At 41.7% G+C, this 26,876-nt stretch overlaps 1 long non-coding RNA gene across 1 annotated transcript; it reads right to left on the bottom strand.

The window, feature by feature from the left end:
* Positions 1 to 1,853: 1,853 nt before the first annotated feature.
* Positions 1,854 to 26,387, bottom strand: LOC144370492 (uncharacterized). Its single transcript, XR_013430467.1, has 3 exons — positions 26,069 to 26,387; positions 22,653 to 22,839; positions 1,854 to 2,722 (listed from the first exon to the last, which is right to left on the bottom strand). It is a non-coding gene; the product is annotated as an uncharacterized LOC144370492 (long non-coding RNA).
* Between the last annotated feature and the right edge of the window lie 489 nt (positions 26,388 to 26,876).

Genomic DNA, 26,876 nt, shown 5'->3' with positions numbered 1-26,876 from the left:
GAGTGTCCCTCCCACCCTAATAGCCATGTCATCGGCTCACCTCTCCCAGAATCCCGCTGTGCTGCCTGAGGACACGGCCATGGACACCACTCCCCCTTCCATGGCGGTCATTTTGTCCTCTCGTGCATCCAGTGACAGCAATGTCCATGGCCATAGGCAGCCCAGGCAGCCAGCAAAGGGACCAGTCCTCCCCAGCCCTGCTGCTCCTCTTCCTCCTCCTCCTCATTCCTTCCCAAGACCCACTCCTGTCCCTTCCACCCCAAACCCCAATACCCAGGGCCAGCACTCCACTAGGAGTGTCCCTCCCACCCTAATAGCCATGTCATCGGCTCACCTCTCCCAGAATCCCGCTGTGCTGCCTGAGGACACGGCCATGGACACCACTCCCCCTTCCATGGCGGTCATTTTGTCCTCTCGTGCATCCAGTGACAGCAATGTCCATGGCCATAGGCAGCACAGGCAGCCAGCAAAGGGACCAGTCCTCCCCAGCCCCCCAACCCTTCAGTTCTCCCAACCCAACCCCAATCTGTCCCATTCCATTGTCCCACCACCCACCCCTCAGCCTGCTTCTAGGAACCCTGCTGGACAGCAAAGAGCCTCTCTTCCCAATGCCCCCACCGTTACCACGCTGCCAGTGCAGGACCACTCACCGGCCTCCACCCTGGCACAGAGGGCATCAGCACCACCAACCTCCCAGGCTGCCAGTGAAGAGCCCATGGATACGACCCCTCCTTCGAAGGCTGTCAAGTTCTAGTCACCTCCTGCCTGCCAAGTTCTTACACTGACTCAATTTGGTAAGCAGGGCAGACACGTCGACAGCTATTTCTATATTGTAGGCCTGGTGCCACATATTTGCGATTTGTTGGCTTTTCACATAATTGCTGAAGACATAATCACCAATGAAGCAGTGCATATGTGTACGTGCACACACACACACACACACACACACACTCACACACACACATACACAGAAATGCCACAGTCTTTGTCTCTAAGTTTCAGAAGTAGGCAAACTTGAAAATTTTCTGAAACTATAAAGGAGACTAAAGAGATGTGATAAGTGTATGAACTGCGGGAGCCTGGACTTAAATCAAGCATGGAGGATGACAACAGGACAACTAAGAAATTGGGCTATAGACTAGAGGAAAGTGTTGTGTCAATGTTAGTTTCCTGAATGTAGGAATTTTCCAGGGTTATGGGAGAGAATGTGCTGTCCTGGACAAGTCACAGCAGAGTAAAGGCATTAAGTGCACAGGGGTAGGAGACACAAATACTTCTCAAACTGTTCAGAAAGGTTGAATTAGGGAAAGAGGCAAGATAAAGTACATGTGGCAAAATGTGAAAAGTCTGTGACTCCTCCTAGACATTCCAAAGAACTCTCATGGAGAGACAGGAAATAAAGTTTGTCCAGGCAGTTTCAGTGGTCTTTCCTCCCCCACTAGGAAGAAAAGTTTGGCATTCATTTGCAAACACACTTCAATATTTCACATGTATAGATGAATCTTTCAACTATTATAATATAGACCTGTCTCCCTCATTAATGATGTGTTAAAAATCTGTAAAAGCTCTTTGCTCAACAAGATGAGTTCAACAAGACTGATTAGATCAATTAGGAACGAATTCCCATATGGAATTCTCTTAACAGTATTTCTAAAGTTTGAAAATCCTACAGAGTAAAAAATATCTAAAATTACTATAAAGAGCAAATAACAATGGATTGGAACTGATGTAACAATGACTGCAGATTGTGTTTACATAGAAAAACACAATTGGGCTTTACAGGAGGAAATGTGAGCAGGCCAGAAACAGGGCAGCAATGAAGTTACGTAAGTTGTCAAGAGTTTGATAGCACCATGACGTTGATCATAAAACTGTTCCATGATGTGTGTCCTCATGAGAACCCTGAGGTGCCCGTTTCCATGACTCTGTACACTATGCTTTGCTTTGCTTCACGTTCTCTATATTGAAGAAGCTGGAGTAGAGCAGCTTTCTATTTCTCAAAAAGATTAAATTTAATCTCAATTAAAGGAAGACCTTTCTAACATATGGGACATGAGTAGTCACATTGGGTCTGGCCTTGTGATCCTCAGGTGGCATATTTGTCATCAAATATAGCAGTTGACCTTGTGGGGAGGATCAGTCTTCAGGGTCAGTACCAAGCAGCAGAGAACTCAGCCCATCACAGGTTGAAAGCAGAGCACTGCAGCACCAAGGGAATGAGGTTCTTGACTCAGCTAACCATTGGTGAATTAGGCTAAGGCTTGTTGAATATTTGTTGGTACTTGCCCTCAACTAGTTTTGAACTATGAATAGATATATCTGAGCAGCTGGCTCCGACAGAGGGCAACATGGAAGCACCCAATAGAGAATACTATGAACCAATGTTCTATTCCCTGGAAGTGTCTTTCTTACTCTGAATTTTCTACTCCTTCCCATTTGCAGGCCCCAAGTCTTTGGCCATAGGACTGAAGTCACCACCAGGACTGGCCCATCAGGAAACTCAAACTTCCCCAAAGAAACAGAGCATTCAAGGAGGAGAGGTGTTCCATATGGAGACCACCCAAGTGGAGGAAGGGGAAAAGAAAATCAGACACACTGGCGTGAGAACTGGTCCACACTGTTTATTTTTTGCATTAGCTTCAACCAAAGGAGGAACTGTAGTTTTATTGTCACAGTGAGACCCTCGATATCATTCATTGTCTTCTGAAGAGACTACTGGTCACTGCGGAATAGAAGAAAAGATACTCATGCTCCAATTCCATTCCACTGTAAAGTGCACAAAAAGAGTACTACCACATGAAAAATTCATGTGTCAGGAAAAAGAATTCTTGAAAGAATGATCACAATTTTTATTAGATGTTTTGGCCATGAGTCATTTATTCCCTTTATGATTTTTTTTTTTTATTTCTGGGGAACTAAAGCAGAACTTGCAAATGAGAAAAGTTAACATTCTTCACTTTTAATAAAATATGGGTGTGTTTTATAAACTAATTCATAGATCTTACATCTTATTAGCTTCATCTCTTTAATTCCAGTCTGACAACAAGAATAACTGCTCCATAAACTTAAGATAATACTACTAAACTGAATAAAAAACAGATTAATAATAAGATTTCATCAGTTCATCTGTCAAATCAATACTTAGGAATTAATTGTGGATTGTAAATTTCATTTTAGTTTATTTAGTACTATATATTTGGGTGCTTCCCTATGATTTTGACCTAAATATATAAGGAAATCATATTTTTAGATTGCTATAATAAAATCTGTCAAAGTTATGTTTATTTTTATGGTAATGTCTTTCTCTTCCATTTGAAAGTGTGAGGGAAAAGAAATTTATCTGTTCAAATTCTCTTTTATGTTTTGTATTAACAATTACCAAAAGTCTTTCTTGAATATATCATTTCTGGAAGAGGATGATTATGATAAAATGTGAGGATACAACTAGAGTAGTAGTTACAACACTAACTCCATATGCAATGTGAAGGTCAAGAGTAATTACTCATTCATAAGTATTGATTGAGTATATTCTCTGCATGGTACTACTTATAAATTGGTGATGAGCAAAATAAATATGGCCATTACTTTCAAGTAATTTCAGACTAATGGGAGGGTAATGCTTCTAGGAAACAAAAGTCTGAAAGAATTGCAGTGTTTAAGCACTCTATCATAATTCCCTTGGTGACAGGGACAGAGACTGGAGACAATAAAGATCTTTTTTGTCTTAGTTTGGAGGAAGTAACTAATTTTCATATATAAAAGTGTGGTTATGTTAGGATTCATCAGAGGACAATAAGGTAATAAAGGATATAGAAATACTGTGGTTTTCCTAACTAATGGGGTGATTTCCATCAGGAAGGATAGAAACTATGTAAAGTTTGAGGTGTAACCTAAAAACTTAAGCTGCAGTTATAAAGAATGCTCTGGGAGAGCAGTAAATTGAATGTAACTAAAAGAGATCACTTTAAGGAAAAATACTAGACAATACAAGAAAAGAAAATGCTACAAGGGAGAAAGGAATATAAACAGACATACAAGTATCTGAAAACTTCCAAAAGATCACAAATCATGCCTGTGGACCTTGGGAACCTAAAACTTAGAAAGAATTCAGAAAGAACTTGTTAACACAATTATGGGATGTTAAGAGCGTATAACGAAAGTAGTTCTCACTGTATATATGTTATAGTCTCTTAAGTTAACTCCTCCTAAGTGGAGTAATCATTCACTGCATTGTCTATGTTGAGTTTGTGTGTATAAATACAATCCAAACAAAGTGACATAACACATTCAATTAGTGTAACCCACCCAGGAAGCTCAGCCCAGGCTGTGGGCTTGAACTCACCAACCCTTCAACCCTGAATAGCAGCAATGGGCTGCTTGGTCTTGTGGATATGATGTCAACCCAGATGCCCTTGTGCACATCACTCAACAGCTGGCTAGGCTTTCCTATAGTGCAGTGCAGGGGTTTAGAGTCTCCAGGACAGGCTTGGACTTTGTCACAGGTGGGCTGGATATGGGGCATCATATCCAGACTTCCCATTTGCCAGCTTCCCTCTCAGGCATGAAGTGGTCTTGAAACCTGCACTGCTGGGCCTGGAGGGAACGCTGGTTTTGAAGTGCTCATTCAAGTCCTGGGGTCCACACTGAAGCCCAGGGTTAAACACTGTGCATCTAAAACACTCACTGTGGAGCATAGAGGAGATCTGCATGTATGCCTGACCTGACACCATCACGAAACCCACACTCTGGTTTGGTGGTAACCTGCTTGATCTGAGCTGGGCAATTTTCCTGACCTTCAACCTGGCTAAGATATTCATTGCTAGCTAAAGGGGCTTCCTAAAAACTCACGTGTTTGCCTCCATGGCCTTGCTCTTGCCCCACAAATGTATGTAAATTTTATTGTTTCTAGTTTTTCTGACTCTTTTTATGCATCTATCTTGCTTTCTGATTGGATGTCAAAGAAAGATGTGACATATGTTCATGGTAATGTGTGGAGCTAGACATTATGCAAATTTGGAATAACAACATGTTTTGTGTGTGCAGAAGATTGAGCCAAAGGTGCTCTTCCATTGGGCTTTACAAAACTCTTTTACTTTTTATTCTAAGACAGGGTCTCACTACTTTTGGGATACTAGCCTAGAACTCAACAACTTCTTGCCTCAGCCCCTGAATTACTGGGATCATAGGAATGCACCACCACACCTGGATTGACTAATAATTTTTAAGTCCCTTTCCCTTATTTCTTAAATTTGAACCACATATTTTAGAGGAAAGCCTCATCTTCACCACGGTATGGAATGTAATCTCCCATCGAGCAGCATGGTCCAGTGCTGCCTGAGAATCTGGGCTAAGCACTGTGTGTCCTGGGCTCACTAGGTCACTTCTGGTCATCATTACTGGGGGGTGGATATGGGAACATGTATAGATTGGGACCTGGAAGATAATGTAGCTTTTCATCTCTGTTTAAGACAAGCGAGTGGCCAATGAGCCAGGAGGCCCTTGTGACTCTCAAGATCCTACCTCTGCGGTTAGGTCACTTATCATCCTTTGTGCTCTGTCTATCCCTCCAGTTGCCAGCATAGCACCAGCCCGTGGAGGAGAACCAGTTGCTACCCAGGAGCCCTGCCTTTCACCTTGAACCCTCCCATCAAGTGCCCCAGGACAGTGTTCAGACAAGCCATTGACCTTCCCTCTCCACAGCCTTTGTAGCACTACTCAGTGGTTCAAATCACCTACTACAGCACTGGTCAATCTCTTTCCTCCTCTGTGGCTCCAGAACTCCAGGTTCACAGGCAGGTTTCTATCCAAATGTGACAGATGAATCCCTTCCCTTCAAGGCAATGGAATGTGTGAGAGGAAGGTGATTCTGGTACCAGGGGGTCAGCCCATATGAGAAGACAGAGAGCCTGATAGTGACTTGTCTTCAGACACAAGGAAATGGTAACTGAAACCGTGGGAGAGGTCCTGGGTGTGTGGGAGAAAGAATGCTATGAAACCATGGCTGCCTCTCCCTGAAATCTGAAAAGTTAGAACAGCAGAGCATCTCCATGCCCAGATAAATAAAGGTTGACCCCAGGTACTTCCCCTATTTAAGGGATACTGGGCTCCTTAGGTGACCCAAAGCCTGAAACCAAGGGACATACAATCCGATTCATGAACCATCACACATGGAACTCCCTGACAGTGCCAAAAAATGACTAGCATAGGAGGGTAGAGGTGCTTTGATCCTCAGACAAGGGCCAGTGGTCCCCCCAAACAGGCCACTATCCCCCAACCCAGCAGGACTGACAATGTATCAGCTAGATTCGAGGAGCCCACTGCCCCTTCTAGCCACACCAGCCCATGATTTCCCAAACACATTCGTACCATCCCCACTACAGCAATCCTATGTACCAAGTGCCCACTGGGATCCTGCCAGCTAAGTGGACCCACCCTTCCTTTCACTGTGACAGGAGCCTGCATCCTTGGAGATACACAGCTCAAAGGCGTAATTGCCATTATTGAATCTCTCGGACAGATGAAGATAGTGGGGTTGGAGGTTTGCTAGGAAACAACCTGCAGCCCTCCAAGTCCAGACAAGACCAGCAAAGAGACGGACTGCAGCTCACAATACAATCCCTTGTAGATCTTTCAGGCTTTCAGGGTAGCCTGCCCTCCACCACTTCAGCCTCCTATGGTAGGGCATGGGGGTGCAGGTCTGGGAGATGTCTTTGGAGGGACCAGCCTCCTCCATGTGCAGGTTCTCACTAGGCCACCCCTCTCTGCCCTGCCACCAATAGCCAGGCAGTTCATGACAGGGGAGTTGCGATTCTGGTTCTCTTCCTTGTCCCTCCATATCTGATCAGGCTTTGGGCACTAGATGGGGTCACCAGCCTCTTGACCCTGAGACATCTACCTCCTAGTCCAGGTGAGTTCAGTTTGCACCCCCCTGGAGGGCAGATTACTTGGCCAGTGAGGACAGTGTTTGGGTAAGAGGGTGTCACCTGGTCATGCAGGTGACTAGCATACATGGGATGGGGCTCTCCAACAGGGTCATGTTCCATCTTCTACATCCGGCTTGTGGCTTTTGCCAAAGTTGCCATGAATTTAGGCACTGGAGTTGGGTTTTCAAAATAAAAGGAGCTTTCTGTCTGCTCAGGACCCCAGAATGAACAAGGGGAAATGTAGAAATAGCTCACCATGCCCTTTGAGAGCCCTGCATTTTGTCCAGGAGATGTTCTATAAGCTGCTTGCTGTGGCCATTATGCCAGGTGCATGGGGCATGGAGAGGTATGGGGTTGGGGACAGGAACAGAATTCAGGTGCTACCCAGTGGGTGTCCCTTCCCCACCAAGCACCAGTTTCCAATCCTGATGCCTCTTCCTTCCATGCACAGGCTCATCTCCAGGGCTGGTTAGATCCTTTCCTACCTGCAGTTCTCAGCAGCAAGTGCTCATCTGTGCCTGTGGAGGTGAGAGGGCCCCTAGGCTTTGGGAGCCACAAAGGCCACTGCCTGGCTGAGTGGTAGTGTTCAGGCCTGTAGGCCTGGAGGGGTCCACAGCTTCCTTGGGAGGCAAGTTCTGGCTTCTGCCCTCCAGGATCCTTGGGCACCGAAGCCGTGAGAGTGACTCTAAAGTCTGCAGAGGAGCAGTCCAGCTCCTTACCTGGGTGACCAGGTCCACCACTGGGCAGAAAAGATCACTGTGGCCAGGCTCTTGTACTCTGACTTCTCAGACTAAGAGATGCCACCGCAGCTGTCCAACCCTCCAGGAGATTGCAAAGTCTGCACACTTCCTTGGCAAGAGGGTATGTCCCTGCCCTGCTGCAAAGGTCATCAGGGACATTATTGGAGAGCTGGATCCTAACTACTAGAGGGGCATGGGACTGAGTGGGGAAATTTTGCCAAACCAGGAACCTACCCAGAGCGTGGGTACCCAGCCCACAGATGAATTCAGAGTTTAAGCACAGCCAACCCTGGTCAGCAGTCCCTGAACCTCTAGTTGTATGTTTTAATGATGAAAATAGAATATAAACATTAATAACACCCTCATCCTTAAGATGAATAAGCTCTAACTTGATATTCAAAGGAAAAAATAACTTTAGAGAAATTCGATTCCATAGAATTTATCTGAGCAAGCAGAAATACAAAAATCAACAACTGGAATGACTGGATTCTCTGAAAGCCCTCACAATCACAAAATGTCCATGGCACTAATGTGTGCAGTGCCATGTGGCAGTATTTACGAACTAAAAAGTGAGGCACAAAATCCTTTCCTTGCTTACAACAATAGTACTACTCTGCATTGGCCAAGTTCAGCTGCTGTACTTGCCTGAGCCAAGGCTATTCAAGAAACGAGGCTGTCAGTCAGTCAAACTACTAAATTGTCTTGCAGTTTTCAAAAGGACTCAGTTTGAGTCCCTACATAGGTTTTCCACTGATGTCTGCCTGGACAGCTGGACCCTTGGAGACTCTACTGCTGCACAGTCTGAACAGCCAAGCCTGAGCCTTGCTTGCAGTGCCTCTGGGCCCCACTGCAAACCTACTGGAGGACCTGCCAGAGAGCGCACCAAATGCATAAACTGTGGCTCCATCTAGACACTACTTGGTGGTAGGAGGGAACTGGCCCCTACCTGTGCAAAGCCTGCAGCCTCTACACTAAGATGAATGACCTCAGTCTGCCCCTCATCAAGCAGCAGAAGCACGTGCCTTCATCTTGGTGGCTAGGACTATCCCATGACAACTGGCACACCACCATCATGACCTTATGCTGCAGAAACGCTGAAGGCAAACCTGCGTGCAATGCCTGTGGACTCTATCAGAAACTCCATGCAGTGCCTCAACCTCTTCCTACAAAAAAAACAGGGAATTCAAACCAGAAAACCAAAACCTAAAAACAATGAAGTCAAAGACTTGTTCTCCTAACAGCAATAATTTGGTTCTTGTGACTCCAACTTCTCTATCTTCTAACTCAGAGGATTACAGCAGAACTACTTCCCCTCCAACAGTTCCAATAGCCTCAGGGACAGGAGCCCCTGTGAGGTCTGCTGCAGGAGAGGGCACCAACCCTGAATATAGCAAGCTCCATTATTCAGGTCAAATGGGCTCCACATAGGCTTCAGTCTGGCCTTGCCAGCTGAAGTCACGTCCTCAGTGGGACAGGATTCCTATTGTGCTCTGGCCCTGGCCTCAGCCCTTGTGACAACGAGGTGGGGAGGGATCTACCCAAGAAGGCCTTGCACCTCTTGTGTCTGAATTTGTCCAGCAGCCCAGACTGTGGGGACCGTGTAGACAGTGCATCCCACCCATGTGTGATTTCCCCAGGAGGCTTGCTAAAGAGAAAAAGAAGATGAAGCTCCTCTAGGAAAGGGCCAGCGTGTGAAAACATGGCCTGCTCCATTGGGCCAGGGACACTTCCAGCCAGTCTGCCACAGGTTGGCTCCTAAACTGCTTGCAGAAACTGGGACTAGGAACAGGGCCAATTGCCTGCTAAGGAAAATGCAGAGATTCTTTCCAATAAAGTTCTATGTGAATTGCCCCAAATCATGTGTTTCTTCTGATCAATTATTTTGATCAATCAATATTGGTTATTCCAGAATTTCTGCACACCTCTTCCACATGCATATTTCACAAGCATTCGTGGAGAAGATCATTGGAGGCTGTTTGGCACAGTCTTGAAGGCTCAGTGAGTTCCTGGCTCTCTTGTCAAAATATTGTTCAGTTTGCAAGACTGAGTAGTGACTCCAACAGACTCTGCGACTGATGTTTCTCAAAGGTCATCTTACCTGACTAGTCTGAGGTCAGCTGGAATTTGTGCATAGGTAGCAAGCAAGATATTATTCTTCCATGCATATATTTTTTTTTAAATAAGTGAAATTTCCATTGCAGCAATCAGAGTTAAATCATTTGCAGAAGGTGGGACAACATTTTTATAATGAACGTAAAAATTTACCTTAATGTTACTTTAAATAATTTAAAAGAATAATATGAACTTAAACCTTCTTATTCTTCTTTACATTTATTTTGCATTTCTATATTCCTGATTGTTTAAGAGAACTATTTCAAGAAAAATCTTTTTTCAGAAAATTTTGCTTTTGTCCATTTGTTAAGAATTTTTAAACAAGAATTCCAACATATGCCCTTTCTTTTACTGTGGAATATGTACTGGAAAAATAGCAACAGAACTTTACCACCTAGTGAACAACACTTGTAAATATTCTAAGCATCTATGAATGCTCTGATGAAGTCTGTATAGTCTGCTAACCCACAGGCTGGTTAACATTAATTTTTTTAAAAATGCAGTGTCATATGGAAACCTATTTTGATAGAATTTTTAAAATAAAAGGATATTGTTTTTTTCTGTAGAAAATGATATAAATTTTTTTATTGTGGTCCCTTATTTATTTATTTATTTATTTATTTATTTATTTATTTATTTATTTGTTACTGTGACCCAAATCCCTAACAAGAACATCCATTGTAGAAGGAGAAAAGATATTTTCACAATATCAGAGGTTTCAGTCCATGATCAGTTGGCACCATTGCTTTGGGCCAGAGCAGAGGCAGAATATCATGGTGAAAGCCCATGACAGAGGAAAACTACCCTGTCCCATGGCAGCAGGAATGCAGAGAGACAGAGCAAGCTCCCAGGGAGAAAATGTAACCCACAAGGGCGGGCGCCCACGACCTCCTTCCTGCTGACTCACATCACCTGCTGGCAGTTACCACCAAATACCTAGTCCTCTCAAATCATCCACTCAAAATCATCAAGATTTGGAGGTCTGGGGTTATGGCTCAGTGGTTGTGCACTTGCCTGGCATGTGTGAGGCACTGGGTTCGAATCTCAACACCACATATAATAAAAATAAATATCTATCAACAATTTAAAAAATTAATAAATAAAATTAATAAATAAAAGTATTTAAAAAAACTCAGGATTTGTTAGGTCAACTGTTAGGCCAGAGCACTCACAATCTAATCACTTCACTGTGAGCATTTCCGCATTGTCACCCGTGAGCTTTGGGGGACAACTCACACCCAAAGCATAACACATTTTAATTACCAAACAGAAAGTGGTTTTTGCTCCGTGTCTACGTAGGTTGATCATCACCAGATCATTGATGATGTAATTCTGTCTACCTTGTGGCCTGGTGAAACTCCTTTCCAGTATTCCCATGGAAGTTCCATCAGACCCATCCAGCACACCAACACACTAGCTAATATCTACACCCAATTAGGTCCCATCACACGTCCCATTTCCAAGGCAGCAGCATCAGGCACCACGACTTACGGAACGCAGGAGTTGTTCCTGTGCCCCCTGGAACCTTTGAAGCACAGCTGCATTTTTGGATGATGCTTCTCTAAATACAAGAGTTGTTTGCTGTTCAAAGCCCCACACTGTTTTTGTCTTAGGGACTGTGGTGCATCTTCATGCCACAGCGCCCCTTCAACTAATGCTAGAGCAACCCACACTGGAGCCTCCCAAGGCCTTCAGGGCCACAGACAGCAATGAAACAACCAGGTGCTGCATGAAAGGTAATTTTCCAAAGACTTAAGAGCCAAAAAAACCTGTTGGAGGGTGGTGCAACATCAGTAAAAGGCCAATTGAGCACATGGTTGCCTTCTTTCTCCACAAGAGGAGTGTCTAGAGTGGCTTCACATACTCTTACCCTTGGTGTAACTCCAAACCTCTTAAATTCTTCTGCCAATTTGTCTGCATTTGCATTGGCTAGATCCTGTGTAGGAAGGAATCTTCTTTCATACACGTGACATTCATTGGAGAAAAGATAGTTTCTTCAACAAATGATGCTGAGAAAACTGGAAATCCATATGTAGAAAAATAAAATGAAACCCCTATCTCTCACCCTGGTGGAAATTCAACTCAAAGTACATCGAAGACTTAGGCACTAGAACAGAGACCCTGGGTCTAGTAGAAGAAAAAGTAGTCCCATGTTGGCCGAGGAACTGACTTCCTTAACAAGACTCCTAATGCACAAGAAGTAAAATCCAGAATCAATAAATGGGATATATTCAAACTAAACTGTCTCCTCAGTAAAGAAAACAATCCATAATGTGAAGATAGAGCCTACAGAATGGGATGAAATCTTTACCACATGCACCTCAGATAGAGAATTTCCAGAATATATAAAGAACTCAAAAAACTCAACACCAAAAAAACAAATAACTCAATTAATAAATGGGCTAAGGAACAGAACAGACACTTAACTAAGAAGATATACAATCAACCAACAAATATATGAAAAAATGTTTAACACCTCTAGTGGTTATAAAAATGCAAGTCAAAACTACTCTAATATTTTATCTCACTCCATTCAGAATGACAATTATCAAGAATACAAGCAGTATTAAATGTTGATGAGGCTGTGGGAGAAAAAGTACATTCATACATTGCCCGTGGCCTTGCAGATTGGTGCAAACATTACACAAAGTGGTATTGAGATTCCTCAGAAAACTGGGAATGAATGAGAACCCTGAGGTGCCCGTTTCCATGACTCTGTACACTATGCTTTGCTTTGCTTCACATTCTCTACATTGAAGAACCTGGAGTAGAGCAGCTTTCTATTTCTCAAAAACATTCCATTTAATTTTAATTGGAGGAAGACCTTTCTAACATGTGGGACATGAGTAGTCACATTGGGTTTGGCCTTCTGATCCTCAGGTGGGGTGTTTGTTATCAAATATAGCAGTTGTCCTTGGGGAGGATCAGTCTTCAGGGTCACTACCAAGCAGCAGAGAACTCAGCCCATCACAGGTTGAAAGTAGAGCACTGCAGCACCAAGGGAATAAGGACGCTGCTCTTTTACATCCACTTTCCAACAGTTTTCATTTTCAATCAGAGTACTTAAGTAGGATTGATTGTTCTTCCAATGGTAATGTCCAGTTCTTTGTTCTCTCAAGAGCAATGCATCCCAATTGTAGCATAAAATATTTTGCTTAGAGTTTTTCTATTACATTGAGCCTTTATAGTGTCATACAGTCTGTGCAAAACATCACATCATTTCATGTAAATTTCACAATTCTCCGAACTAGACATTATGAGTCCCATTTTACATGTTCATAAAATGAGCTTTACGGAGGGAAGCTTCATTACTTTTCTTCCAAAGACACTCAGTGGTAAGAAAGAGCAGAGGTGATTACAAATCTGATTCCAATCCATAATGATTAACCTGTATACTCAACAAACTTTACAACATGGACTTGCTGAAAAGAGGCTTATAAACTGCTTTATGAAGAGTTTGTAATTAGGCATTCAAAATATGCTACCGTCCATTCAGTAACCATGTGTGCCAAATGTCTTGTAGGACCATGACAATGAAATAACTTGTTGAAATTAATCATGGAATAAATATAGAGCAAAAAATGCAAAGAAGAGATATTTTCACCGATTATTTAAAATTAGTATGAAAAGTACATTTTAAAAGGAACTAACAAACTGTAATAATATTCAAAATGCAATATTTGAGTCCTATTTGTGCTTAGCAAAAAACTAAATCAGCACTGTTTCCAAATCCTACGACTTCTCTGAGGATAAATTTAAATGTATTATTGTGAATGTTATTCAAACCATAGCTCCATTAGGCGTCAGATATTTCAAAATATCTGATTTCCTCTTAAACACTAACCCTGTGCCTTCCATTTCTGATTTCATCTTCAGCATTAACCCTGTCCCTTCATTTAAAGGAAGTTCAGTGAAGTTCAATGCCCCCCAAATTACTGAAAAATATCAAATTCAATTTTTTTAAAGGTCTGAAAGAAACAAGAGTTTAATAAGATGCCAACCTTGGTTTCTGTCCCTCCCATCATTTCCTTGAAGGATCTTAACTCAGCTAACCATTTTTAATTAGGCAAAGGTTTGTTGAATTTTGTTGATACTTGCCCTGAACTAGCTTTGAACTATGAATAAATATACCTGAGCAGCTAGCTATGACAGAGGGCAAGATGGAAGCCCCCAACAGAGAATAATATGAACCAATGTTCTTTTTCCTGGAAGTGTCTTACACTGATTTTTCTACTCCTTCTCATTTGCAGGCCCCACCTCCTTGGCCATAGGACTGAACTCACCACCTGGACTGGCCCATCAGGAAACCCAAACTTCCCCAAAGTACCAAAGGATTCAAGATGGAGACTTGTTTCATATGGGGACCACCCAAGTCCTGCAGTGGCTGACTGCTGTGAAAGAGAAGTGTCTCTCCATCTGACATCAAGAACTAAACAAGTCAGGTGTATATGCCAAATGTCTTCTTTGATATAAGGAGGGCAACAAAGAACAGAACAGGGAGGAAGAGCATGAGAAGAAGACCACCATTAAATAGGGATGAGAGGGGGGAGGGAAAGGGGGAGAGAAGGGAAATTGCATGGAAATGGAAGGAGACCCTCATTGTTATACAAAATTACATATAAGAGGAAGTGAGGGGAAAGGGAAAAAAACAAGAAAGAGAAATGAGTTACAGTAGATGGGTTGGAGAGAGAAGATGGCAGGGGAGGGAAGTGGGGATAGTAGAGGATAGGAAAGGCAACCTATATAATCCCTTGGTGCATGGATGGCAAGTGCTCATAAATGGAGTGACCATGGTTCTGGAAGATGATACTTTCAGTACAGGCTGCCATGCTGCTTCATGAGCACCAAGTGAAAATGCCGTTGCCTAGTCTGTGCACATTTGGGGAGGAAAGGGAATTTTGTATTGTCATTCTCTAAATGAATACATTACCTTGCCAAATTGTCTGACCACCCTGTTTACTTTTGACCAAGGATCTCATGAAACTAATGATGTAGAAAAGAATCCTTTGGTAGCTGCTACTATTCCTATATTCCTTGTGATGATACACCTCATATGCATACTATGTGGCTTTCACCTGCAGTGTCTTAGGCATATCTGTTCTTGAACAATATATCTGGTGCTGCAGAAAGGGAAACAATGAGACTGTTAATGCCCTGGGGTGCAGCTCAGTGGTAGAGCACCTGCCTGCCTTGCACAAGGCCCAGGTTTCAGTTCCCAGCCCCATGAAATAGAATGTTATTCTTATTGTAGACTAAGAACTTGAAAATATATTTTCAAAGAGTAGATGGAAGTCTGATCAGGGCCAATCACTCACCCCTGCCCACCCCAACTTCCTTCTTCAACTGTGCCCATTCTTCAACTGTGGACTGTGTCATATGTATATACTTTTTTTTCCCCCAGGGCTGGGGATGGAACCCAAGACCTCGAGCATGCTAGGCAAGCACTCTGTCACTGAGCTACATCCCCTGCCCTGTACGTACTTTTATTATCAAGCATTCTCCACATCTGTGCTACCTAATTCTAGGAAATACTTTTCATTTCATTGCTTCACATGAGCTCAGAGAGTCTTTCAAGAATAACCAAAACTTAAGTTTCAATAGGTGAGGGCTTGGTAGACTTGGGCATATAATTCTTGAAGTCTCCAAGGAAACATCAGTTCCCAACTCTTTGCAGACATGGGATCATTCTGCAGTCCCATTTCTTGCCTGAAGACCATAAACAAGAACATGGTTCCTAAGCTATAAAACTCAATGTGGTTCTGTTACAAAACACAGAGACTTGATTGGCCTTTGTCTTGGCACAGTAGCTCCAAGCTTGGAAGAAATACACCACAAGGAGACATTAGATCTTGCAGCATTATTTCATCTCATTTGTACATTTTCTCTGTGATTTTGCAATCTTAGAGCATCTGAATAAGAGGTGGTAAAAGTCAGGGTTATAGATTTCCTGCTGGCATTGTTACAGATTATGAAAATGGAAAAACAATAGAAGCTCATACAATATGGCCTAGAATTGCAACATTTTCAAAAATACCATACTTTAAACATTTCTGTCAGGCCCCAAAGGAAAATTGTTTAATATGGTTTGGGTTTCAATTTGAGATGTCACATTGATCGACTGATATGGGTGGGAGGTTTGGGACTGAGGGTTATTTTGTTATTTACTAATAAATGAGATTACTTCATCACAAAAATATATCACAGCATTTCATTTTAATATTTGGCTTAGAAAAAATTTGGTGCTTCCCAACAGATGACAAAGTCCAATTTCTCATGCTATTGTAAAGATTGTTTTTTTTTTTTTTCATTTGTTTTCAGACAGAAAGGAGACTCTTCTGAGCTGCTCCCCACATAGAATCTGAGTTGCTTTTTGTTTCCATATGGAGTATTGTTTTCCTCTCGGTGACATATGCAATGTTCAAGTGAATTGGCTACTGAGACATGAAGTGATTCATGAGGTCCCCTGAACCATTTGCTCTGAGGACACATTATGTCCTCCTGCAGATCCAGAAAGTGCCCAGAAATCCACAAAAAAATATGCTGAAACCAAGCAGCTTCATTATAAATGGCACTACCTAGTCACCAAGCTGTGTCATCTCTTGCCATTTAAAATGAACAGATGTTATTTTTGCTCTGAACTGGATTACAAAACATCTAATTTTTTTTAGCTCTTTTTTGCCAGTTAAAATCACATGAACAACAATACCTGAGCTACTTGCCAGAATGCCAGAAATATTTGTTCTCAAAATCAAGCATGTAAGGATCTCAGAAGGTGAAGGATTTAGTCTGGCAGCATTGAAAGAATGGACTGGAAGGAGGGCCAGAGTTTCAAGGTGTTGGTCACTAAGAACCAACCTGTTGTGGCCACTCTGCTTTGTCAGGGTGGGCCTGCAGTTAGAGAAGGCAGCTGTAAAAGGGTAATGGAGGTGTCGTAGGTTCTGAGTGACAGATCACTATATATATATTTTTTTTACCCAGGTAACTCCCTGCTCCTGAATTCTGTCATGCAACCAGACCTGACAGTGAGCCGAACATACAGTGGTCCCATCTGTCTACAGGACCTGCTGGACAAGGAACTCCTGACACAGTCCTCCCTCTTCAACCCTTTGTCGGACATCAAAGTCAAAGTGCAGAGCTCATTCATGGTTTCTCTGGGAGTGTCTGAGAGAGCCGAGTGGCACGGCAAGAATCACTCTGGGACATTTCCCCATGGAAACAATCGCAGCTTTAGTACAATGCATCCCCGAAATAAAACGCCATACATCCAAAATCTGGCATCACTCCCCACAAGGACAGAACTGAGGACAACTGGTGTCTTTGGCCATTTAGGAGGGTACTTAGTAATGCCAAATACAGGGGGGTGATAAGTGTACTTTCCAGAGTTTGTTTAAATACTTCATATAATTATATCCTGTCAAAGTCATTTTAGGATGTTTATCATCCCTTTGTCAGAACAGAAATGCCACCACTCTACCGGTCTATTGGATTTACACAGCACACCAGGACCAAGGCTAAGATTAGGCTTTGTGGTTGTTATCTCAGAAAGTTTTAAATGCCTGTTACAGTTGGTAGCCATATTAGCTGAAACTGTCTAGGTAGTCCCCTGGGTTTAAGCCCCTTTGAAATATGTTACCTAGGGCATGATCAGGTAGCCCCAAAATCATTCTTTGGCATGACCACACCAAGTACCATGTTTATAGCTTTGCATGGCTTATATGCAAGTAGATAATTTCATGCAATGACAGTCTCATTTCATCAGTAAATGACCTAATAAACACACTCAGTGTTCATAGACCTTGCTAAGCGTGTTCCTTCATGATGAGCGATGATGAATAGTCATTGCAAAGCTGCTCCTTTGAATTACCACTTCAGTTACTGGGCTGTGTTGTAAGCACAATTAAGTTCCAAGTATTTTCTTTCTTTCTTTGGGTTGGAAGAGAGGAGATTTTCTTGATGTTTTGCAGGACACATAAGGTGCCCAGCTCGGCTCACTTTTAAAATGACGTCCTAACTGTGGATTAGTTTTTGGAGTGGCAGCCTGGGACTTAAGTGGGTGGCAGAATTTCACTTTGTCCCCTGAGTCCTAAGCAATGAGAATTGGGTAGTGTGCTGAGTCACAGGGTGTTTGGCTGAGAGGGATGGGGCCATTGGATCTGCAAGCATCATTAGATTAGCACAGATTCAAGGCTGTGGCAGGTTTCTCTCTAAAGTAAAGCTAACTAAAATTTTATCTCATAAAATAAAATCTGTAATAGGACTAGTCCAGTATTATTGTTCTAGCCAACTGAACTCTCTAACAGTTTACTAACTTGAAACTCAACTTTTCCTTAAGTTGATGAATGTTGACTTGTTCATTCTCTCCCAAATTAATTACTTTCTTTAAACATCATTTCAAAATCTGTTTTACTTCTTTTAAATAACCCTCTAATGCCACCCTAATGATTATATTTGGATAAAATTCCAATCCTTCATACCTCTCTTGGTTAGAATTTTAGGACGTGAAAGGATCTTGGTTGAAATATGTGTGAGCATCAGTGTATAAATGTTTGCATATGATGTCACTCTTCTTTTGATGACTCAATGTAGAGTGAATCAGTCAACCATATTTACCAAGTACTCTCCCTGTAAGGTTTCATAAGTTACAAGGGTGTGTTCTGGATGAAGAAATGTAAAAGACACATCCCCTACTCTCTCAAAGAACAAGATACACACATCATAACTCATACAAAGTCATGCATTGAATCATTGTGCTTTCACCTTATGTCCTCTTCCTAGCTCATGATTGGCATTGTCTCAGTAGTAATGAATTGAATAGGTTGGCAAGTACTCCTCCTTTCTCTTCCCTTTGTCATTTTATAATGTGTATTTATGTGTGTGCGTGTGTGTGTGTGTATGTACAAGTGTATCTTCTACACATATCGAAGGAATGCCAAGACCAACCCACTCATCAGCTATATTTATTTTATGTTCATTAAAGAAAGTGAGGATATTAAATCATAACAAACCCAAAGAGCTTTCTTTTCCTCCCCCTCTGACTTAACAAAGACCCAAGTTGAAAACAAAGAACTCTGATAGCTCTGTCAATGATTCCCACACACATATTCTGTGAAAGGGGAATTTTCAAAGTTCTTGACAAGGAGGACTGAGTCTATGAATGTGTTTGGGGAAAAATAAATGTGGGGAGTTGAAATATATCTCCTGTTATTTGCAGGATATAAATGCAAAATATGCCCTGGGGACAAAGAAAGCAATACATAGAAATCAGATTGCTCTAATGCCATCCATCCCAAATTGTCATATGGCACATGCTAGAAATCATGTACATTATGCAAAATATAAAACAGGAAACTCAGACAGGTGGTTCTGTTGTCATATTAAATAAAAGGCTGTCAGAGTAGCAGGTGGATTTGTGGGGGAATATATTTTTCTTTGATCAGAGTTAACTAGTGAATGACATACTGAAAATGAATACTTCTTTAAGAACCATAGGCATAATACTTTCCCACAGTGCCTCTCATTCTTCATAATATAACTTGCCAACAATACCCCCTCCCTCTACAACCTTTGCCTTGATTGACTGTCTTCAGACTCTGCATACAATTTTTATGTTGGGGTAGGAGGAAGGAAGTATGTTTGACAGATAATAATAATAATAATCTAATTTCTGATTGAAGAAGAGGAAAAAATAGTTTAAAGCTCCAATTATCCTGTAGATTCTGGTTGAGTTTTGGAGTATCATAAATAATGTTTCAATCTAAGCCCAGGGAATAAAGCTGACTTGAAAGAAAAAAGACTTGATGTGCTGCCTAATAGCCCCTTTTCAGATAGCTTCATTCACATTCCTTCTCTTTGGATCTGGAAGTAGATCATTAAGCCATGATGATCTACACCAGACAACAAGATTTACAGCCTGGTGTTTTTACTAGGAATTTTTAATCCTCTTCATTTATACATATGTGTATGATCTGTTTAGTGTGTTGCTGCTCTGTGCAAGGCATTCTGCTAAGTGTTGTTGATGTGATGTGGCATTATGAAGAGTAGGGGTTGCCTGTGTCTTTGTCATCATGGGCTAGAGAGCCTGAAGGGAAGGCAGCAGCAGAGAAAGTGATACGTCAAACTAAGACAAGACACAGTAACTAGGGCATGTTCAGGTTGACAACCAAACACACCGAATATCCTCTGCATTGCAACTTGTGTTCAACAGCAGGAAAGGATATCATGGAGGCCCCTTCTTTTGGCAACTCTGTTTAAGGAAAACTAGAAAATGCAAGGAGGCACCTTCCTGATTGGAGGTCCCTAAGTATGTTGGTTAGAGTTCTCCTACAACTGAATTTAAGGTCCAGAATATAAATGGGTCTCCTTGGTGTAAGGCTGTGAGCAAGATTTAAATGTGCCTCATTCTTAGTGCTATTGAAAGATACTAATGATAACTAGCATGTTACTAAATATTGTTCATACATGTGAATCACAAATAACTTGTTTTGCAATGAGTCTTGCATTCCTCTACTGTATAGCTGCTAATATAGGCACATAGAAGGCTAACAAAAAACAAAACAACAATAAAAATTAAACTTGCAATCTCTAGATTTAAATTAGCAGCAGCAGCCTGAAAGATTTTTGTGTGATTAACTCTAATGAAAGAGATTTAAAAAAAAAGATGAGGAGATGCATTATTCAAAAAATAGCATTCCCTGAGATTTAATTATGTAAAGATTATATTATTACTCCATTTCATTTCTTTTTATAAACAAGAAACTACATTAAAAAGATTCTCAGCTCTTCCTAGACATCTCTCTTGGCCAATGTGAAATATTTTCCTCACTGCATTCAAGAGAAGAGAGGGGACATTTAAAATGCAGTGTGATGTGACTTCCTATGCCTTTTTTCCTTGCATTATGTGATTTCGCTCATAACACTGCTGGGTTTTTTGCAATTTCACATTAATATGAATGTGGTTAAGGCACTTTTAGCTTAACTCTTTTAGCTTCTGTTTGGAAATTTAGGACCATATTGGTTACACAATAACCTAAAAGGTTCCTCAGCTTATCAGATGGTTTCATTTTTCCTAGTTTTCTTGGCAAACTGTGTAGGCCTCTGAGTACCACCTCATCTTGCTTTCTCATAACAGATTCACGCAAATCTTAGCTCACCCATCATCCCAGGTACATTTCTAGAAGTGAGGGGATACAAACAAGATAAATACATTTTAAAATTTGGGAGCAGATAAACTTATGTATCAATATTCTCAGATATGTTTTAAATTATATATATATATATATTATATTATATTATATATATATATAATTCCCAGATATGTGTGTGTGTGTGTATGAATACAAGTGACAATAAATGGGACTGCAAATTGATGCAACTACACTGGACCAATTGAAGATTCCTTTAAAAACTAGAAATGGAAAAACTATTTGACCCAGTTATCCCACTCCTTAGTATATATCCACAGGATAAAATCAGTCTACTACAGTGACATAGCCACATCAATGTTCACAGAAGCTCAATTCACAATAGCTAAGCTATGGAACCAACCTAGGTATCCATCAACAGATGAATGGATAAAGAAAATGTGTTATATATACACAATGGAATATTACTCAGCACAAAGAAGAATGACTTTATAACATTTGCTGGTAAATGAATGGATCTGGAGACTATCATACTAACTGAAATAAGCCAAACCCAAAAAACCAGAGGTTGAATATTCTAACATGTGGATGCTAACACACAATGTTTGTAGGTGGGGGTGGGCCATGAAAGTTCAGTGGATTAGACAAAGGAGAATGAAAGGCAGGGAGAGGGGATAAGAATAGGAAAGACAGTGGAATGAATCTGACATAACTTTCCTTGTACATATGTGAATATACCACAGTGAATCTCAGCATCATGTACATCCACAAGACTGGGATTAAAATGCAATATATTTTGTGTTTGTACAAATACATCAAATAGGTTCTACTGCCATGTATAGCTAAAAAAAATGAATTTTTTTAAGAAGAGAGAAAGAAGATAGAAAAACAAAATTCCTTTTCCTAGCATGTTAATGGAGTTGTGGTTGGATGTGAAGATTTTCTCAATCTGCCATATTTCACTTTTGGTTCAGCTCCTGTGACTATACCTTTATCAGAGATTTCCCCAGCAGACTTTCCCTTTCATCTCAACCCTCAGAACTAAGTCCCACTCCCAATCTCAAACTGACCCAAACAAGGGGAACAGCACTGTCATGCTGATTTGGGGGTGGAGTGAATGTTTGAGACCACCACAGCAGTCCCTTCTGAGGTTTGGATTTGGTTGTCTTCCTAGGTCCATGTGTTGGGATCATCAGGGGGGCAGGATTGAGAAGGGGTGGATCCTGTAAGAGGTGAGGCCAAGAGGGAGGCCTAAGGTCATTGGGAGAGTGACCTCAGAAAGACACTCTAGCACAGAAAAACCCTGGTTTTTGTCTGGCTTTTTGTCTGATGATGAGATTTCTTCTTCACTATGTCACATCAAGTCACAGGATGTTTAGGTGATAAGGAGAGAATGAGCTCTTCTCCTGACAATGGTCAACTTTCCATGTAAGGCTAGAAAAGTTGGTTACAAACACAGCACACCCCAAGTCATGGCATCAGATCTCTTGACACAAGGTCATTAAGATATGAAAAATATAAAGATCCTTCCACTCAGATTCCATCCCCAGGTTCAAAAGCAGCAGTGTCCTCCAGCTGTTATACACACCTGCTTCTATAGTGTCCTACCTTCAGTGTGACTGTCTAGTGGGTCATGCAATTCACTCTGAAAGCAAAGATGCTCTTCGGGATCCAACCATACAAAACAGAGACATAAACACAGGGTGGCTACAGAGTGGCTCTGACATTGCTCCTACCTCTGAGTCCATGCTGTGTGGACAGCATCTTCTTGCTCTGACTTCTGTTGCCAGGCTCTGACTGGGTTCTGTGCAATCGGAGGCCTTCCAACAAGACAGTGCAATCAGAACAAAGCCTCTTCCACTTGGAGTTTCAGGAATGTATGCCTCTAATTTGGAAGCTCTTCAGCAGAATCCACAGGATGTTCTAAAAGAACATAGAGTAAGCGTCAGTACATGGGTCTGGCTGAAGATTTCTCAGGCAGCAGTGTATGGACACAGGGCTAGAGTGGTTGGAGGTGGTTGAAATTCACCCAGAGATAGAGTTGCTGCTGGGACATGATCTATGGTGGACAAAGAAAGGTAAAGGCATGGATCAGTACTGCATGAGAAGCAGAGCCTCGGCTTCTCTAGCTAAAGCCCTGCAACATGGGATGGTGAATTTACCAATTGGTTAAAACTTAATAAATGCACTGTACAATTTGATGGCAGCATGTTACCACTCCTCCTGCGGGGGCTGGGGTTTTGGCTCAGTAGTGGAGCACTTGCCTAGGAGTGCGAGGCCCTGGGTTCTATCCTCAGCACACAAAAATAAATAAAAAGAAAAATATTATATCCAACTCAAAAATAAATATTTAAAAAAGAAGAAAAAGCCAACATATAAATGACTTAACATTACATCTCAAAGCCCTAGAAAAAGAAGAACAAATCTACACCCAAAGCAGTAGAAGATAGGAAATAATTAAACTCAGAGCTGAAATCAATGATATTGAAAGAAAAGGAACAATTGAAAAAATTGACAGAACAAAAAGTTGATTCTTTGAAAAAATAAATAAAATTGACAGACCCCTAGCCATGCTAACAAAGAGAAGGAGAGAATAAACTTAAATTACCAATAAACAGCATGAAAAAGAAATATCACAACAGACATTACAGAAATACAGAAGAAAATTAGAAATTATTTTGAAAACTTGTACTCCAATAAAATAGAAAATATCAAAGGCATTGACAAATTTTTGAGTCGTAGGATTTGCCCAAATTGAATCAGGATGATATACACAATTTAAACAGATCAATTTCAAGATAGAAGAGAACATCAGAAGTCTACAATCCAAGAAAAAACCCGGACTGGATGGGTACACCGCCGAGTTCTACAAGACATTTAAAGAAGAACTATCACCAATATTCTTCAATTTATTTCAGAAAATAGAAGAAGAGGCAGCACTTCCAAACTCATTCTATCAGGCCAATATCACCCTGATTCCAAAACCAGGCAAAGACACATCAAAAAAAAAAAAAAAGAAGAAATAAAAAGTAAAAAGAAAAAGAAAACTTCAGACCAACATCTCTAATGAACATAGATGCAAAAATTCTCAATAAAATTCTGGCAAATCGATTACAAAAACATAACAAAAAGTCATGCACCACAATTTCATGGGGATTCATCCTAGAAATGCTAGGTTGGGTCAACATACAGAAATCAATAAATCTAATTCATCACATCAATAAACTTAAAGATAAGAATCATATGATCACCTTGATAGATGCACAAAAAGCATTTGACAAAATACACCACCCCTTCATGCTCAAAACACTAGAAAAATTAGGGATAACAGAAATACCTCATCACCATAAAAGCTATTTATGTTAAGCCCCAGGCCAACATCATTCTAAACGGAGAAAAATTGAAGGCATTCTCTCTAAAACCTGGAAAAAGACAGGGATGCCCTCTTTCACCACTTCCACTTAACATAGTTCTTGAAACACTGGCCAAAGCAATTAGATGAAAGAAATTAAAGGGATAAACATAGGGAAAGAAGAACTAAAATTAGCATTATTTGCTTATGATATGATTCTATACCTAGAAGACCCCAAAAAAATCCACTAGAAAATTCTACAATCAGTAAATGAATTCAGCAATATAGCGGGATATAAAATCAACACCCATAAATCAAATGCTTTTCTGTATATCAGTGACAAATCCTCAGAAAGGGAAATGGGGAAAACTATCTCATTTACAATAGCCTTAAAAAATACTTGGGAATCAACTTAACAAAAGAGATGAAAGATCTATATAATGAAAACTACAGAACCCTCAAGAAAGAAATCAAAGAAGACCTTAGAAGATGGAAAGCTCTACCTTGCTTTTGGACAGGCAGAATTAATATTATCAAAATGACCATACTACCAAAAGCACTATACAGATTCAATACAATTCCAATCAAAATCCCAATGCCATTCTGCATAGAAATCGAAAAAGCAGTCATGAAATTCATCTGGAAATATAAAAGACTCAGAATAGCTAAAGCAATCCTTAGCAGGAAGAGTGAAGAAGGTGGCATCACTATACTAGACCTTAAACTATGTTACAGAGCAATAGTAACAAAACAGCATGGTATTGGCACCAAAACAGACTGGTAGAACAATGGTACAGAATAAAAGAACACAGAGGCTATCCCATGAAATTCTAATTACCTTATATTAGACAAAGTTGCCAAAAACATACATTGGAGAAAAGATAGCCTCTTCAACAAATTGTGCTGGGAAAACAGGTAATCCATATGCAACTAAATGAAATTAAACCTCTAGCTCTCACCATGCACAAAAGTCAACCTGAAATTGATTAAGGACCTAGGAATAAAACCAGAGACACCGCATCTCATAGAAGAAAAAGTAAGCCTTAATCTCCATCATGTGAGATGAGGCCCCAACTTCCTTAATTAGACTCCTATAATGTAAGAATTAAAATCAAGAATCAATAAATGGGATGAATTCAAACTAAAAAGTTTCTTCTCAGCAAAAGAAACAATTTGTGAGGTGAACAGAGAGCCTACATCCTGGGAGCAAATTTTTACCCCTCACACATCAGAGCACTAATCTCTCGGGTATGTAAAGAACTCAAAAAGCTACACTCCAGGGCTGGGGGTGTACCTCAAGTTGTAGCATGCTCACCTAGCATGCGTGAGGCACTGGGTTCGATTCTCAGCACCACATCAAAAACAAAATAAAGATATTGTGTCCACTTAAAGAAAAGCTGAAAAAAAAGTATTTTAAAAAAGCTAAACTCCAAAAAAAAAAAAAAAAAACCAAATAACCCAATAAAAAAAATGGGCCAAAGACCTGAACAGACACTTCTCAGAAGAGGATATACAATCAAGCAACAAATATATGAAAAAAATATTCATCATCTCTAGCAACTGGAGAAATGCAAATCAAAACTACTCTAAGATTTCCTCTCACTCCAGTCAGAATGGCAGCTATTAGGAAACAGGTGCTGCGTCCTGTGCTCTCTCTGGCTGGATGCCTGCACGCGACCCACTGCATCGCCTACAGACCCAAGGCCCCAGATGCAGGTGCAGATCCCGCCGGCAGGGCGCCTACTGTCTGCCCTGCTCCTCGGCAGCGCCCGCTCCCGCTGAGGGAGCTTGAGGCAGTACCTGGCGGGAGAGCGGCGCCACTCAGGTCGCGCTCTAGTGGTGCCCGGGCTGCCCCTGGGTGGCGTCCGCGGGCCTGGCCGTGCGCTCCGCCCGTGGCAGGCAGCTGTGCAGAAGCGGACGCGCTGATCCGCCCTTTCCGCGGCCGCCCCCAGATTCGGTCGCCTCCAGCTTCCCGGGACGCGGCGCGGGCTCCGGGCCATCCTGAGGGCGGCAGGAGAGTTGCTTATTGGAGGCGCCCTTCGGGCCCACTGACGGTGGGGATGGCGCGCGGCGACTGTGACCAACTGACAGTTGGTCCCTGTGGTGCGGGCTGCTGGGAGCCGGGTGCCCCGCCCACCCAGGCCGGCCTACCGCCAGGGGGCGCTCTCCAGCTGGGTAGGGGCGGCGGTTGGGCGGTTGGGCGCGTGAGTGAGTGTGGCCCCACAGGTCCCTGGGATGGGCTGTGGTCCTGGTCCTAGCAGTAGCCGCGCACCAGCCGCGCACCAGCCGCCAGCAGCGGAGAGCAGTGGAGAGCGCGGCGGCCGCCATGGCCCGGCTCGCGGCACCCTGATGTTGATTCATTATATCAATAAAATAAAATTCTTCAGAATATACATTGAAAAACCATAATTTTAAAATTCATATAAAAAAATTCGAATCTTATAATTTCTCAAGATACTACATGAATGAAGTGCTTGGCATGGTGGCACATGCCTGTAATCCTAGCTACTCAGGAAAAAGGACCGTGAGTTCAAGACCAGCCTTGGTAACTTAATGAGGCCCTGTTTCAAAATTAAAAAAGGATTGAAGTAGGACTTTCCAAAATTTT

Source organism: Ictidomys tridecemlineatus, chromosome 14, assembly GCF_052094955.1.
Source record: "Ictidomys tridecemlineatus isolate mIctTri1 chromosome 14, mIctTri1.hap1, whole genome shotgun sequence".
NCBI classification, from domain to species: Eukaryota; Metazoa; Chordata; class Mammalia; order Rodentia; family Sciuridae; genus Ictidomys; species Ictidomys tridecemlineatus.
The sequence above is the reverse complement of the archived record's forward strand: the minus strand, read 5'-3'. Positions and strand labels throughout refer to the sequence as shown.